This window comes from Pseudopodoces humilis, chromosome 8, assembly GCF_049639895.1.
Source record: "Pseudopodoces humilis isolate 2021_Gansu_Grassland_sample_001 chromosome 8, ASM4963989v1, whole genome shotgun sequence".
NCBI lineage: Eukaryota > Metazoa > Chordata > Aves > Passeriformes > Paridae > Pseudopodoces > Pseudopodoces humilis.
Window position 1 is genome coordinate 18,378,105 of NC_142207.1, and position 15,847 is coordinate 18,393,951.

The following is a 15,847-nucleotide window of genomic DNA, read 5'->3' on the forward strand; positions in this document are numbered from 1 at the left end:
TATCCAAAGCAACATGATTGGCAGAAGGACAGGAATCAGACTGGAATACTAGAGCAATGCAACTTTTTATGACTCCCTGTAGCTCATATATAAAATTAAATTTAATTCTCATGGACAGCTTTATAAGGGAAACATGGATATTACCAGACTGATAATAGGATTCTCCCAAATCTTTTTTTACCATCTTCTTGATGTTCCCTCTCAGCACGGATAATGCAGATCTGGCACAAGGGCCTGCTTGCATTACATTACTTAGACTTGGATAACTGCATTTATTTAATGCATATTAATTTTAAATAAAGGATAGGCACAGTAATACTGCAGACATCAGAATAGGGTACATAGATATGCACTGAGCTATAAATAAATTATCTAAAATATTGGAAGCAATCAAACAGTATATACCAGTTTAAGTGGAAGTTTATGCTTTGCAGCTGGACACTTCCAGTACTTAACTTGACACTCAGAAAGGGTCACTGAAGGGGAGTGATAAGGGGAGAGGATGACTATTTAATTTGCCACAGAGTTGCAAACAGCTATGGGGTAGTTGTATGGTTCAGGAAGGTAGCTCAGTGCTCAATCTGGGCTGCCCAGTGGCCAGAAAGCAGAACAGACAGGGCTAGGAAATGCAGCTCATGTATCTGGTATCCACACTGTTGTACAATTGCTTAGCTTACATCACAGAAGTATTTATGCTAAATTCCCTCATCAGCTCCAGAGACTTCAAAGCCACATTTTACATCAGTCAGCAAAGCTCTTACATGACCCCAGCCTAACGACCACCTGATCTCTTTGCAGTGCTTCACCATCACTGTGCAGGAATGAAATCAAGATTAATGGGATAGATAGATAGAAAGCATGTAAGAAAACATGAACTGGGCATCTTAAAAGTAAACTTTCATTTGGGAAGGCAATCATGGCTTCTGATCCCTGCTCCTAGAATTACTTCTCTATCACACCTAGTGAATTTTCTTGAGAAAAGTCAGTTGAAAATCACCAGAGGTACGTTAGTTGAGAAGAAAAAATGTAGCACTAACTAAGGGAAAAGAGGGTTTAGTTATAATGTTCACTAACAACTAATTAATTTAACTCAGGAAGAAAATACAAGCATAAGTTTTGAAAAATAAAGCAAAGTTAAATAAGCCAGCCTTCCCCCACAAGATAACTAGCCAGCAAAACCCCCATGATGGTAAAATCAGGATGCACCCTGGGAGCTGTTTGCTGCAACCTTTTCTCCCATTAGCACTTAGATTTTTCAGTCCTCTGTCCTTGTGTCTTGTTTAGAGGAAATTAGAAAATCTTATGATGTAGACACAGTATATTATCTATCTCTATTAGTTTTATATATGTATCTATTGTTGAAATTGCTATTCTCAGTATATTTTTAAATTCAACTAATGTATCTCTAAACAAAAATATAGGTACTAGGCTTTGCTTTAGATTAAAAAGGAATAGCTTGCTTTGGCTTACTGATTTGCTAGTCTAATTCCAAGTCTAATGAACTGCAAACAAGTATTTTCTATTTTAGAAAGCTGAAAAAACCAAAATTAGTTATGCAGTTTCATAGAAAGAAAGAAAGAAAATATTTTAATGGGACAAGTCACAATGCAGTTGCATTAGTACTCCATCTGAGCAAATGCATTTAATGGCTTAGAACTACTGGATTGCTACCAAGCTGAATGGATTCTCTGCTTACCCTGTTCCTGCAGCATATCTTGTGCAGCAAATTACTGCAGTACAGAGAAGGAATCTTTCTGCTTTCTTTCATTTGATCAGAGCACTGACCCCTTTTACTGGCAATCTACATTACTAACTCAATTTTAATTTTCTTAAATATCCGTTTCTTAAACATCTGCTTATATTTACCTTAGCAAACATAATATAACGTTTCTTCAGTTAAAAAAACAAACAAAGCCACGTAGGCTATGCAGTGTACATTACATAATGCTACTGATTCATTTTACATTAAGATAAAATTGAATTTAAGACAAGATCTAAGTTCTGGTCTTGGCATATTGCCACACTTGGGAAAGAAATAAAAGTTGATGGAAAACAGATTGCTCCATACTCTAGAATGACGCAAAATTTGCAGAGCTAACAAGCCCAAAGACATTGCCATACTCAAATTAGTGGGTTGCCTGACCTCATTAACAGCATTCAGGTACTTGCTATCTCATATAGTCAGTGGAAAGGCCAGAAGCCTGAAAGACATAATGACAAAATTATTTACTTTCTAACAAATTTAGCAAGCACAGATTTCATTCTTGAGGTTTTCCTGGGTCAAGGAAGCAGACACAGGAACAACAGGAACATGTTTGACACACAAGACAATAGGGGAAAAAAAAAATCAATAATAATTAAGGTAACAAAGAGTTTCTGCTTTTCATGCACAATGATGGGGCCACTGTGACGTGATAAACCCCCCAAGTTGTAGAAACTTGTACTTTTTATACTGCACATAAGTCCAGCCACCATATGAAAGCAACTTTTGAAACTTCATCCCCTTGCTCTTCCACACTGCGCACTCAAGGCATGCCGCAGGACACGCCTGTGCACGGTGCAGAGAGGAGGCAGGAGCAGCCCCACCACCCTGTGTCAGGAGCTGGGTATCATCTGCTAAATTGCTGCAGTGCAGCAGCCAAAGGAAGGGATCCATCTGACAGATTGTCTGTGAGAGAAGAGAGTGCTCAAGGAATGGGAGATGCTTAAACCACAAAGGCACTCTGCAGCCTAGGAAGCGCAATTGCCACTGCATGACTTTGGGATGGTTCTACGGCCTCAATCCCCTTCTGCAGCCCTCAGCCTGTCTCAGGTTTTATGAGCTGCAACAAATACATGGGCTACATGTGAATGAAGTGTTTTCCAAATTAATTGGTATGCTATATGATAATGCCATCCAGCAAGCCTGTAAACACATGACATTTGCATTTCTGTTTATGTGGGCAAGGCACTGCACCTTGGGCATCGGCATCTTCTGATCCTGCCGAAGCAACTCCTCTGCAGTTCTCCCCTCATGTTCCTCTGCAGTTCTCCCCTCATGTTCTTCTGCATTTTGTGATTCTGGACACACAAAGCACTTTCACCAACAATAAGAAGATTCTGGTGTTTCTTAGTAAGCTTCTTTGAACTCAATAATTACCTAATAATATGTGAGAAATGGCTTATTACCAGACTGGCAATTTCTATTTACAGCAGCATAATTAGTATCTGTTCTTACAGATACAATTCTAGTTAACTTCAAAAACTATTTTATATGTTTTCATATAGTTCTCAAAATAAAATTTAAAAAAAAATCACATCACTGCTTTAAAGAAACTTCTTACAAAACATACCTGGTAAAAAAACCAAAAAACAAGTAAATAACTCTCACCTATATCCTGATTAGGTTTTAACTGATTTTTAACAAACTTTGAATTAACAATATTAGCCCAATGTAATTTTGGAAAGTTTTCATTCAGTGGACACTCATGAGGCCATGATGTCCCAGTCTTGTGTCCAGGCATGTCTATACATGATGTGGTCTAGAGTCAGGACAGTGCTCAAGCCCTGGCACCTTGTGACCTAGAGGTAGTATAGTTGCAAAGTTCATTTACTCTATTTATTGAGTATTAGATATTTAGCTTGTTTTAAGATCTAAAAAACTCCTACATGGAACTCAGTATTTTCAGTTGCATAAAGGGGAAAACAATCTTGAAAATTCCTAGAAAATAAAAAAAAATATTCTTGATTTTAAATAGTTAACTGCAAGCTGCAGCAGCAGCAGCAACATCTGCTGCCTCTGCCCCATCCTTTGAGCAATGCATTATTGGCAAAAGGTTCAGATTTGCAAAGAAAGGCAAGGCCTGGGAATTAGTATTTCTGCAGAAGCAGCAGTTTGAAAACCATTGAGTGAAGACTGTTAGCCACACTGACTTTCAATTAAAAGCAAAGATTTCAAGGTTTTTTGTCTTTTGAGGTGCTGGTGATTTTCCAGTAATTTAATATTTTATGGTCTAACAGTATGATAAATGTTCAGGATGTTGATTTTTGAGTGAAGTGTAAAGATATAATAAATAATCCAGTCAAAAGCAGTAAAATTATAGACTAAGAAATCAAGTGCTATCAGAACTTTGGAAAATTTTTAAATCCTATGATTGGTCAAGAGAAAAGATTAAAGAAATATGCTTTTTTAAAGTAAATAAGAATACATTATGTGCATGGACTTCAAATGTTTAGCAACCCAGAACACTTGAAAACTAATTAACTTAATACTATAAAGTATACTGAGAAAACAGACAAGATGTAAAACTAAGATAATATCACAAGATTTGTTATTCAAAAATGGAAAAACATTAATTAGAAATATCTGAAATATTGATACATACTTATAAAGAGCATAAATTATAACGAATTTTGAAGCAAAACATTCAGTTATTCAAATTCTAAGCCTTCGCCTGGTAGCTTTCTGAAGATCAGATAATCTGCTAAAAGCAAGGAACACTTAGTTTATCAAATATAGTATTAAGCTATGTGGTTGAAAGTGGAATTGTAGTGCACATATAGTGATTATTTTGCAAAGAAGCAATTCTCAAATATAGGTGCAAGAATATAAAAAAGGAAAGAGGTTTGAAATCTGTAGTTTTTATAAATATCACTAGGTGCACATCAAATGTACACAAACTACATTAATGAAGCTAATGAACCAATAAAAAATTTAATAAAGTTTTCTATCTTGTATTCCACCTTGAATTCACGCTGATAGATCACAAGGTCTGTATAATCTGAATCTGTTCATGTGGCTCCACATGTAAGATGAGAACTCTAATAGGATAATCAACATGGTAAACTGAAGACCACAGAAAATAATGTCAGCAAATAATACATCTCTTTCAACTTTTCTAATTGAAAGATACCAGATTTCTCATTTTGTAGGATTTGTGATTGGTGATTAAAGTACTTTCAGCTATTCTAATTCAAAACCACATTTTTGTCTTTTCATTAACTGAAAATACTCTTGCATTTGTGATTGAAACTGTTTATTGCTGCTCTGAATTGTTGTTTTCAATGTTGTATTAGAGAGATTAAAGTGTTTTGGAACTTTTTTCTAATTAATAATTTTTAGTTTATAATAGTGAGTTGCAATGCCTCTGGTATTTTGGCATCAGGTGTCCAGGGAAACAGCTTCAATAGTTTAAGGATAAATTATAAATTAATAATAGTTGTCCCATAACTCTTTACTCCACTAATGGCAGACCAGCATGAAAGTTAGTTCTAGCCCTACTAGATGGGAGAAAGCTTCAGCCACTCAACCCCCCAGAGTCAGGCATTGATTTACAATACACCAGCTGAGAAAAATGAGGAGAGGCATTCCTCAGCACATCATGTTTCTTGTCTGATCAATGCACCTGAAGACAGGGCTCCATTTTCTACCACACTGAGAGCTGAACAATGTTTCTGCAGGTGTTGTATGTACAGTCTAGAAGCATTTATATAAATAAGCTTACAGTAAGAAACCAAAGTAGGAAACTTCCTTTTGTAAAAACCATTTCTCAGTGCACTTGAGCACAACGATGGAAGAGCACTACAAAAAGATTAAGAATACCAAGTTATGAAAAACTAGTCTTAAGTATGTCAACAGTGAACGCTATCAGAGGAGAGATCAATGTAATTTGTAGGGTCATGGCTCTAAGGAATCGAAGGACATTTAAGTCTGAGGGAAACATGCACAGTTAAGAAGCTTAAAAATATTTGAGTGTCATTCATTGTGAGTTAAGGACAAATTTGGGACTTTATATCATAGGTGGAAATTACATAAAACAGATTTTAATTTGAGAAAAAAGCCTATGAAAAGTGTAAATACAGAATAATTTTCATTACTTAGCAATTTTGAGTAGCAGTTGTTTTGTTACACCCATTTATGTAGTTTTCCATATTTATTACTCTTAAAATTTCTTGTTCTCTCTATATTTAAAATTTCATCAGAAGGTATGAAAATGTCATGAAAATTTTTGTTCTCCCTTCCCCTCTTACTTTTCTTGCTCAGACTTTTTTTCCTTCTTGAAACCTTTTTGTCTTTCTGGCAAACCCATGGGAGACATGAGCCTAACATGGTCCTTAAGTGGGTCCTAGAGAGTGAGGTGCAAGCTGCCTCTCTCCCTGACTGTTTGAGCCTTCCCAGGCAGCCAGGCTTGCTGGAAGCTGAGTGCTTTGGGAGTGTTTTGGGCTTGATGGCATCAAGCCTGTGTTTGCAGGTAATGTGGCTGTGAAGTTAGGCTTGCTGTGGCTCAGTGATGAGGGAATTCTTGGGTGAACTACATGTTGATCACAGAGGCTTGAAGCAAGCCAGCAAGTGCAAAGCAGTGCATGTATCTAAAATATTCCAAACCCCACGAAGGTCATGATAAAAACTGTTACCACTGTAAAAGACAGTTAAAACCAGGTAAGAGTGCAAAGCAAAAGGCATTTTTTTCAGTGAGAACACCATGATGTGATGCATAACAGGTGGCCAAAGCGCAAGACTGATTAGCACCTTTAAAAGACTATCCCCTTAGTGACTGTGTCCCCTAAGAAGAAAGGATCTCAGTGAAAAAGTGCAATATATTACATTATCAAATCTTAAGATGTTTCTTTTGAAACATGAGCACATAGATTTATCAGCAACAATACGAAATATTAAGATTCTGTTTTACTACCTATTTTTCTCAGGCTACATCTGTACTATATTTGACAGAGTACAGCCAAAACTGTATCTGTCAGAAGCTGCTGTTGTGGCAACATGAACCTGCCTGTACTGCCTCTTACAGGCAGTTCTTCTGGACTTGGGAGACAGTATGATTTCAAATCGCCAAACCTGCAAAGTCCATCTTGATTTACTTTTGGTTTTGTGCCCTGAAGAGCAGACAGCCATGTTCACACTGCAGGTAAATGGGTTTACACAGCTGTGAAGTTTACCTTTTCAGAATAGCATCAAAGCTGTCCAAACCATATGAACCCTGCAGAAAGCAGGAAGAATGGATGGCTGTAGCTATTTTAGTCTCCAAACTCCTTTCAGAATCATCCTATTTATCCCACATGTAGTCCAATTGACCCAAGTCTTAATTATTTCAGACATTCTTCCGCTGCCATTGCTGGGGTAAATGTCTTCAATTTCTAGATGGAGTGATTCTTCCCAGACTATGAGTGCTTAACACAGCAGCTCAGAACATGAAAGGCAACCAAGCCTAAGGGCTGCTGAGGTTAGTGAAGCCTCTGCTACTAGCAGTCATAATGAATCTGACTCTTATATGTGTCAAATGTCCTTGGTTAAGTTTTAAACTATAAATCATACTGTACTCTCCACACTGCCATACATATCTAAAGTCTGTTTTCCATAATTCTTACAAAGACACAAAGAAGTATCTTTTCCCTCATCAAAAAACCTTGCCCTTATTCAGAACAATTTTCTAGCTAGTTGCTTGGGCTCCATCATCCTGCTGTATAAATTCTCAGAAAGCAAATGACTGATTGCCTCTCAGAGGCCCTTCGCAGCCTTTCTTCATTATATTGAATTTAATTTTTACATGTTAACACTGCTGTTTAAATTTTCAATTTCCATCAACACTGTAATTTTGAAAATTTCCAGTCACATTAAGGAGATACAAATATCTGAAAAGATCCCTCATTTTGCTTGTGCTCCTTTAAACATCTTATTTTTCAAGACACCTTCCAAAACTCTTCAGTGGTTAGGCTGCTCATCTCCCAAAACTACTTCATCACCTTACAGGTCTTCTTTCCCTCTGTGAAATCTGAGCATTTTTCCTTATACTTAGGTTGTAGGATGGTTGGAGAAGCAATTTCCTCCCTCTCTGTGTTTGAACATCACATTCAGATTGTGATCCTACATTCCATGTCTGAGCTCCTGCCTACTATAGGCATCCAAAAGTACCCATATGCCATTCCAAGGCAACCTGGAATGCTGGCCACAAATAGAAATAAAACAACTTGCAGGTAAGAATTCTGGGTGTTAAGAAGTGTTAAAATTCAAGAGCATGTACTTCAGATGAGCAATATGAAGGAATGGACTCAGAACTGAGTCTGGCACAGGCAGAGAACAGGTTTTTTAAAAAAAAGTTCCCGAAACTTCCAGAATTAAAATACACCTTACAACACTGCAATACAAATACTGCTTCAGCAAAGCCACTTGAATTAAAAGTATTATACAGAGAAGCACAGACCTGCAGACCTCTAAAGAGAAGCAGCTTACTTTGTGGACTTCATAATACTGTTAATCACAGTTGCACTGCCCTCAGCCATTATTTAGCCATCTTCACAATCTTTTCTCACATGAAAGAGAGAAAATGGCTCATATTTCCTATCTGAAAATTATCTGAACAGACAGCTAAAGGCATGAGCCATCCTTTTCCAAAGTGCTAAGTAATCAAATATTCACACAAAAGTCAGTATAAAATTCTTGTCACTCTGTATAGAGGCATTGTATTTTTTGCCTCAGCACAAAGATACAGACTTAAATATGTAAGCTTAGACATATCGTATGCAATTTCAGCCTTACATCACAGTCAATCTTTCTTGAATCACAGGAGGAAAAAAAATCTATCCCAAAACTGACCAGTTTCCTGCATTTCAGAATTCTGAAAAGCATATAATTCTGAGAAATAAACGTCACTGCTGAGATTTGCAGATAAATATGTACAAGGCAGTCAAAGGAAAAGGGAGTGAAAATTCTGAATAAAACACTATTAGACAGTTAAATAGAGATTAATGTCCTAAAGACAGATTGCTTTGGAACAAAGAAATACCTTTTAATAATAAAATTTGATGTTTACTACTCCCCTGCACTTTAAAAAATTTATTAATTTGCATTTCCTCAGCACTTATTTTTTCCTCTTCTCCCAAAACTCATTGTTATTGTCTAGGAATTAGGCATGTAGACATAAAAGAGTGGGTAATGTATCAGCTACTTTGCTTTCTCTTGCTAGCACGTCTCAATTTATCCTTCCCTACTCTCGGGCAGTAAGCATTTTTGTTTCTCCCAGCAGAACCATTAAATATTATTTAGTGCTGGTTCAGTAGTAGTCTGAACTTAGACTTCACAGACGTACAGAAACCTGCTTGAGGGGAAAGCAGAGGGCAAGTGTGAGGTCAAGGCCCACAAGTGCCAGACTCGCAGCAGGCTGTGCAGCAGCTGGACAGCGCCTAACCCACAGCAAAACCACCAGCTGCGCTGGCTGACGGAGCAGAGCGGCTCTCACCAGGCCGCAGGCACAGAGCTCCCATCGGTGTGAGAATCCTCGGGACTGGCGCTGTGTGTAACATTCATGGGCTCCATAAAAACTCTCCTCAGAGTGTGTCTGCCTGTCTAAGCTGCTGGGCACGGGCAGCTCATTGCAGGGGTGCCCTCGGCGGGCGCTGCTGTGGGCACAGTGCACGGGACAATGGTTCTCTCCAGGCCGGATTGTTTGAATAAAAGTAATCTTCAACCGGATTTCTATTTAAAATGTACTCGTACTAATTAAGACTTTATTTCCTAGTCTACTTGCACATCTATATCGGTAAAGCTGAAAACTTCTGCCTACTCTACATCTCACCCATGAAATACAATAGTTCGGAGCAGGTACACTCCTCATACCTCATGATGCAGCACTACACCTACATTAGCATTTCCAAATTTTCTAATTTATATTTCTATTAAAAATATAGGTTTATAATTTTATATATTTAATATAGACTTCATGTATTTTATAATTTATACTCTTTTTTTTTTTTTGTCCTTGGTGCATAACTGTTCCTTATTAGAAATGAAAATGAACAGGCTGGTGACAGCCTCCACCCAGCACTCTTAGGATGTGGTTTTGTATTACAGGCTCATAAAGGCTGAGGCAGGAACGCACCCCTGGAGATCAACTGTTGTGTTAGAATAAAGATATTTTGCAAAATTTTCCCAGGTACATAACTCAGGTGAGTGGAAATTCTGCTTCAATAAAATGTTGCAGGCAATTTTATATTTGCCAGCAAAAAGCAGACAGCAATATCCTGAAATAATATCTGGCAAGCTTTCTTAATCTGGGTGTGCCTAGGAAACATAATTTTTTCATAACTCCACAGTTCCAGAAACAGTACTATAGAGTATACTATTTTTCAGCACATTTTAAGTGTATTCCATATGTGTTTTTTGTCTCTGACCCTATATATATATATATATATCATCCTCATCATTCATTAAACAAAACCAATTTAGTCTATCTTTAAATAGTAATGAATTTTTAATGATTCATACATACTGGTTTCTATGCAAATATTCAGAATTATTAAAACATATATAATTGTTTCAGTCAAGTCCAGTTTGGTATCTCATTTTGCAAGATGCTTTCTAAATTGGTTTTGCATTTCCTGTAAGTACTTATTAACAATCTTCTACACTACAATTGAGATTTTTTAATTAGTATTAATCTCTCTGAAGGTGTGTCCCTCCATAACATAGATTTTAATGGAAGAAAAGGAAGATGTACATTTCAGGTTTTTTTTTTCCAGCTATAAACTCTTCCTAAAGGACACTCAAGTCTGTATCGTACTCCTTCCTTTGCAATTGTTAATTCAGATGCTGCAACATTTTGTACCTATCAATTAAAATGTTATATTAGTCTGTGGATTTATTTAGCTTATTCTAAAACCATAAAACCATATAAAAAAAAATCTGCTCAGTAAAATTTAATTATCTCTTGTTAGCTAACCATATACATTTTCCGTTATACATATTTATATGGACAATATTTATTTTGTTCGCTCCATAGCTTAGAAGCCAACAGATCAATCAGTGGTAAGAAATACTGCTGGATATGCGGACACAATCCCCTGTTTTTCTAAAAAGAGCTGATCCTCATGCAACTTTCAGTCACTTTGGTTCATAGGTTCCCAAGGAGTTTGGGAACATGTCTCAAGAGTCACCTCCCATCAGTAGTACCCTCCTGACAGGGTGCGAACAGCCGCTGGTCTGGTAAACACAAGACCCTTACAGGGTATTCCAATGCCAGTTAGTCCTGGTCTTAGACTGAGCCAAAATGAGTAAGAAAAAATACATTGTAATACATAGATCATTTTTCTTGGAGTAAAATTTTTTCTTTCAGATAAAATGCTTCATTATTTCAGAAGCAATTGTAATATTTTGTTCTGAGGCAATATGAAGTTATGAAAACATAATAATAAAGGGTCATCCTTTCTGGTTTATCCCCCCAGTGTTTGTAAAGAGAAAATAAATTGAACTGAAGGCAAAAATACTCAGATACAAGGTTTCTAGATTACATTGGATCACTATGTACCCAGTATGGGGTTTTGAACAGTTCTCTGTCTCTATCCATCACTGCACATTTCAAATAATATATATGTATGGCATTATTTAGGTTTCATTTTAGAAAATAGATGTGTCAGACTGGGTTTCTCAGCTGTGAAAATTACTGAATATGAACATTAAAAATAGCACTTTGAAATGGCTCCGGTACACTCACTTTATTTAATCAGATTCTGAAGTGTCCTAGTTCTTTCTATAAAGAAAACTATCAATTTAAAAATATTTTTAATTAAATGTGTACTATTCTCCAGACAGTATGGAAAATTGATCAGATTTGCAAATATCCTTTTTCTACCCCCTGTATTCACACACTTGCTATGGTTCACTAGTAAAGACTATGTAATTTAAAAGAAACACTAATAAATTAAGTAACTTTTTAGGACACATTTTCTGCTTTTTCTTGGTATGTTTGAAGCATTTCAGAGTGCATACAACATAGGATAAATATTTTGAGGGGATGCTTATATGCTTTTAGGCAATCCTAGTGAAGATAGCTTTTAGCGGGTCCATTTTGGACCCTATATGATTTATTGTACACTGTCTGTTGTATCTCAGATATCTACTTCTTTTTGTAGACTCACAGAAAAACTGGGTTGGAAAAAAGAGATCAGAAGCCCCCTAGTTCATCTTGCTGCCCAAGGCAAGATTGCTATACCTATTTCTCAACAGATGTTTCAGCTAACTTCTTCCTACAGACCTTCAGGACATATTTCACAAATTCTTCTGACATTCTATTGCAGCTCTGCACTATCTGCTCTAGTAAAATGTTTGTTCTTATATCTCATCTGGGTGAGCCCATTTCTTCAATCTTCACTTCCTGTCCCACCCACTCTGGACACAGAGAACAAAAAATCATCTTCAGCATTCAGCTTGTAATGATCCACCAGCCACTTCACTTCTGTCTTCATGTGTGGACTTACTCCAGGGATCCTGCAAAGCTCCTTAAAGAGCCCTGCTGGGACATTCCTAAGAGGAGCACCCATCATCTGCATTCAGAAATACCTCCATTACAATTTCCTCTTAACAAATAAATTCAACAAGAATTTTAAACAGAGAAGTTAAACACTTAAAATCGAGAAAATGAAGGCTCTCATTCTGGAGGAAACATTTGGTAACAGTACTGTAGCTGCTACTTAGATTTATCCTCTTTGACCAATGCCATTATTAAATAGAGTTAATAAAAAATTGAATCACACAAACCTCTGCATTTACTCCTAAATTTTTCTTTTTGACCTTGACACGATTTGAGTGTTTGGTTTTGCTTTGCTTTACCAGGAGGATTATTATCAGTTTCTTCTTTTTGTGTTATGAAGTAATTTTAAAAAGCCAATTCTAGAAGCCAATTAGAGAGTGTCTTGAAAGAATATGAGAAAGATGAAGATTGGTCTGTATGTTTACAAGGTACTGATATAAATCACAAAGGTAGAAGGAATTAGAAGGGATAGATCTTGGAAGCTCAAACTGAGCTGGATGTTTCTGAGACTAAAAATATAGGGGTTTTGTCCTTTTCTCAGAGACTTGTGGAGAAAAAAGGGAAATTAATAGAAAGTGGGATGGAAACACTTTAAAATGGAGAACTGGAAGGATGGTTAGAGATGCACTAGATACTGCTGAGACAGAAAGCAATGGAAGCTTGCGTTCTGAAAATGCAATGTAATGAGAATTTCACAGCGGAAAGAGGAAGGAGAGAGAGAACTTCTGGAGCTGATAAATTACAATAAATAGCAGGGTGGATGAATCAGAATTGTGGATTTTCAAGTGATATTTAATATGGCAGGGAAGGTTTCTACCCAGATTTTTTTAACAAGTGCAAAATAAAATCAATTTTCTTTCTTTAGAGTTAAACAGAATTTCAGAAGAGCACATAAGGGGACCTGAAACTATCACACACTGCTGAAAACAATGACTCAATAATCAGTAAAAGACAGCAATCCTAAAAACACTGAACACCCATGTATTTAGTAAAACATCACAGTGATTCTATCAACAAATATTACTAATATTGAATAAAAAGAGATCAGTATATTTTACAGAAGCTGGACTAACCCCAGTATGGACAGAGTGATGATTTCCATGTCCACATTTGCTATTTAATTAATTTCTTCATTCATACAAAATTTTCAGTTGTGTCCATCCAAAGTCTGTGTGTTTTTTATGGATAGAAATCTACAAAGAATAAACCTACAACTAGAAAAATAGAAGTAACATGCCAGAACTACTGAGCTTTGAGAAAAAACATCTAGAGAATTTGCATGATATTCCCCATCCCCCTACATTATTATGTTCAGTCAGAAATATCAGAGGCAGATTTAATGGCTCAAATTTACTCAAAGGTTCTTTTTCTCCCACACTTTAGAATATTTCAGCTTTAGGGTTTTTTTTCTCTCGTAGCAATGTGATCTCTTAAGTGCTCTAAAGTATTATGCTAAAAAAAGCCTAATGGTATTCCTTCTCTAGTATGTCATACTGTCTCCATAACACTGATTGTCTCAGTTTAGAAGTGTGAATAAATATTGTTCAATTTTTAATTTGGTTTTTCTTCTGCTGTAGTCATTTTGGCACCAACAGACAGTCTACAGGTCAAATACAGGACTCTTGAGGAATCCTACTGCCTCCCACCTACATACACTGTTATCAATGGAGAAAAAGACGGTAGAATGTGTTTCTGTTACTGGAAAACAATCCACAATTCTCTTCATGTGATTTAGTCCAAAAGACCCAATATGTTTTCCCACAGATGAGAGAGTTCAGAAAATGAATAAAATTAAGGAAAATACATTAATCCATAACAGTGTCCCAGTTCTAAATGCACACAGGAAAATGAGATCAAGACTTCTGCCTCTTTTCAAAATAATTTGCAAAGTACCCATTTCTCCTGATTATTAACAGACTATTTCTCATAACTAAGGGCAGAAGAACACTCACACTTAATCTCAGTTCTTCAATTTCAGACAGCCAAAAATGATAGAGAAGAATTTATAAAGTATAACTTAAGGGACAAAATTCAATGCTAAGCTCTGTGGGTTTGCCCCTTAAATATGCTGTGTTCTGTCATAAATGTACAAAACTCTGGAATTAGAACTCACATGCTGGAAGGATGCAGTGCAATGTGGATAGCAGCAGCACTGCCATCCTTAGAAGTCAACAACAACACTTTAAACAGGTTGGCACTGGGTAGTGTATATTCATAAATACTGTGAAGGTTTTCCAGCTCAAGGCCATCTTCATTTAAAGAATAAAAGAACCTGTAATTGCTTCTAGTTTCTCCGCTGTTGATGATTGCAACTTCTGAAACTTCAAAGGAAGTTTAGGCTTTTATATGACAATTTCAACAAAGGTTTCAGTGATCAATAATAAACTACCCTTGCCCCTATATATTGTTTCAAACAGCTGATAGGATATATGTTTTCTTGATATACATTTATCTATATAATTCTTCTGGAAGTCATCACAGACTTTTAAAATTCTTTAATTTTGGTACAGATGGTATGCAAATTGCTGCTGTTTGCCTAGAATTTCATTAGAAGTTTTCTGATTAGACTTTGCCTTATGCAAGCTCTTAATTCCCCTAATTCACTGTCCCGCTCCCCTTGATACATCCTTCAAAATAATGAAAACTTTGACAAACTAAAGACAACCAGTTTAAAGCTGCTTGTCTCTAACTTGCTTCCCTGTGTCTAAATACTTAAGCAAATATTCAAGATCACACAAACCAGGCTGAACAGAACAGAGTATCAGAGTGTCAGTCTTGACAGCAATCCTGTTATTGTTTTGCATTAGATTTCAGAGTAATTTTTAGCACAGCCTTTTTTCTTTTGTATTTGACATCAACACATTGGTCAGGCATAAAAAACACAATAAACATGGTAGGTGCAGTTCAAAAATGCAACACTAACATCAGCCAATATAGCTCAGGAGTCTGACACCATAACCACAAAGTAAGCATTTCTGGGAAAAATATAGTTGAAGAGGTTTTCAATAGTGACAGAAAACACCAACCCATTTTTAAATACTGCTGAGTGAGTAACTACAGCTTTCTCAAAGTGGTGCTGAACAAACAGCCCAATCCCAGGTAAATTAGTACAGTGGGATTCCTTCAAGCACATACCTCAGACAAGCAGCAGAGAAGAAATCCATTTGAGAAAAGACGCTGAAAGAGCTTGAAGTCCACCTGGCAAATTTCTTGTGCTGTTTGAAAAAGCAAGACGGTTCAGGTTATGAACCGAGCCGTATCTACAGCGTTAGAACCAGTGCTGGTCAGTATGAAAATCAAAGTAAGAGCTGCTAGCAGTGCACCTCACCAGAAAGAATAAGGGCAGAGGGAGAGAGAGAAAAGAGAGGGCTGCCTTTCTTCCTTTGGTAAAACATTTGTGTGAAGCATTTAGCCTTTAAGCAGAGCTTCTTTATGGGAAGGAAAACTGTACAATCCTGCAGTGCTTGCTTTACACTTTAATATGTCTTCCACGAGAAGAAACAACCCGACCTCTTTTATCTTCCAGAGAGTTCAGGGGAAAATATGTACTAATA

The 15,847-nt window shown here is 36.7% G+C and overlaps 1 protein-coding gene across 1 annotated transcript in view; it reads right to left on the minus strand.

Annotated features, from left to right (window-relative positions):
• LOC102110251 (sodium channel protein type 1 subunit alpha) overlaps positions 1-15,847 on the minus strand; it is a 93,413-nt gene that overhangs the window by 69,509 nt on the left and 8,057 nt on the right. Inside the window, exon 2 of the mRNA XM_088059193.1 lies at positions 15,429-15,508. The gene's annotated coding sequence lies outside the window, so the exon portion shown is untranslated. The remainder of the gene's footprint in view (positions 1-15,428; positions 15,509-15,847) is intronic.